The following is a 1,968-nucleotide window of genomic DNA, read 5'->3' as shown; positions in this document are numbered from 1 at the left end:
CTCGGCCTCTCGAACGGTGGAACTGAAGTGTCCACCCCTGCTTGCTGGCACAAATAGGTAATCAGGGACGGATGTCCCAGTGACATCCTGCTGCTCACAGTGTTGGCGCAACTCATAATCTCACTGGTAATGATCTTTCCCACATTCACGTCCATCTGCCTCAACATACAGTAGATGACCAAAATCTGATGCAAAGTAATGTCGGAAACATGAGAGCAAGGCTCGATGTTGGCATGTGTAAATGCCATCCAGTATTTAGCTAAGGGAGTTAAGTCTGCCCTCAGGATGTTCACCGGTGCTCCGTTTGGGTTTCTCTAAAAATGCCTCCCAAGGATGCACATAACCCGCTCAAGTGTCCACGTACATAGCTCATGTACCTTCCTGCGGACACTCCCCCTCTCGGCAAGGCATTTGCATAAAACTCCTTCACCAACTCAATACTAGTTGGTGCTGGATAGGTCGTCAGTCTCTCCCAACCTCGCCTCTCAATCTCCAGACCAAATTCTAGAGCAAAGTCAGGAATGTACATGGCTTTTCTCTCCATCAGCAGTCGCCTTTCGTAGACTATAGCAAAGTGTTCCTCATGCTTCCTTGAAAGGAACCTTGAAGAATAGAATCTTCTAGGTCTCTCTGGTTCCTTCCTCTTATTGTCCATTGTCTTAACTCTCTTTGAAGTAGACATTCCTGCATAAATCAATTTCATCCAACAAAATTCATAGAAACATCATTAAAGGTTAGTGCATCATCAAATCATATAATTCTCTGAGGAAAAACAGGCTTTCTCATCACTCAAACATCCAAAAATTTCAATTTTTAGGCAAAATAGTTGTACATCGCCCAACGTCAAAGGACACCGCCCAAGCGGTTTGCCTCAGATCGCGCCACCACCCAGCGCTAAAAAAAATACCGCTCAGCGGTGGCGGCTAGGGTTTTCCAAAATCCTTGCCTATTTGATCCTAATCTCCACTCTTTTGCTAAAATCATCAATCTAGACCAAAATCGTGCAATTTAATCGATTCAAACAGTTCCTATTCTATCAATTCATGCATAGAAATCAAAAGCCCTAATTTATCATGTTCCTAAGCATGTTCTTCAACAAATCCCAAAATAGAAACCTTAATCAATGAATTTGCATACTTACTTGAGTGGAGATGATGAATGCTTGCAAAAAAATTGCTTAATTGCTGATGTATGTCCTCTCCAATGCAAGACCCTCAACCAAAAACCCCAAACTTTGACAAAGTAATGGTGAAAAATTGAATTTTTGGTTAGTGGTTGAATGAGAAAGTGAGGAAATCTCTCTAGAATGCTCTTGAAAGTGAAAGAAGGGTGTTAGGGCTTGGGGAGTCCGCTCAAGCGAAATGCAAAGAAGAGTTTCAAAGTGTCAAATGTGGAAAACCGCTCAGCTTTTAAGCAAAGCCAAACCCCTTAGCACCGCAACCGCTCAGCGGAAAAATGCACCGCTCAACGGTTTGCGCGTGATTTCTCTTCTTCCTCTTTTTCCATTCTTTTGAGTAATTTTTCCCTCTAGCACTTAATTTCAACCTTCAATTTCTCAAATATATACCTTTCCCCTCTCAGATGCAATCATCAACATGTAATGCACTTAACACGGGATTAAAACAAAATAATCAACTGGATTGCCTTCCAGGTAGCGCTTGTTCAACATCACGAGCCTGACCCAAACCTGTTTAGCACTCATCAGTAAGTGCTTCTCCTTCTAACACCCTTGAGTAGGTGTTCTTACCTTGTATCCTTTAGTAGATACATAAAAATTTTCGCATCCCCCAGTAGATGCTTGTTGACAAATTGGCAAGTGTACCAAATCGTACAAGTAATATAAATGGTAAGACCAAGTATCGTTTTCCCAAGAGACTCGAAAGGCTTTCTCGTTCACNTGAATTAAAATAATAAGACTTGAAAATAAAAATTAATAAATTGGATTTGAGAACAAAAATATTAACATGC

The sequence above is a fragment of the Vigna radiata genome, unplaced genomic scaffold (assembly GCF_000741045.1).
Source record: "Vigna radiata var. radiata cultivar VC1973A unplaced genomic scaffold, Vradiata_ver6 scaffold_284, whole genome shotgun sequence".
In the NCBI taxonomy this organism is placed as follows: domain Eukaryota; kingdom Viridiplantae; phylum Streptophyta; class Magnoliopsida; order Fabales; family Fabaceae; genus Vigna; species Vigna radiata.
Note: the sequence above shows the minus strand (reverse complement) of the source record.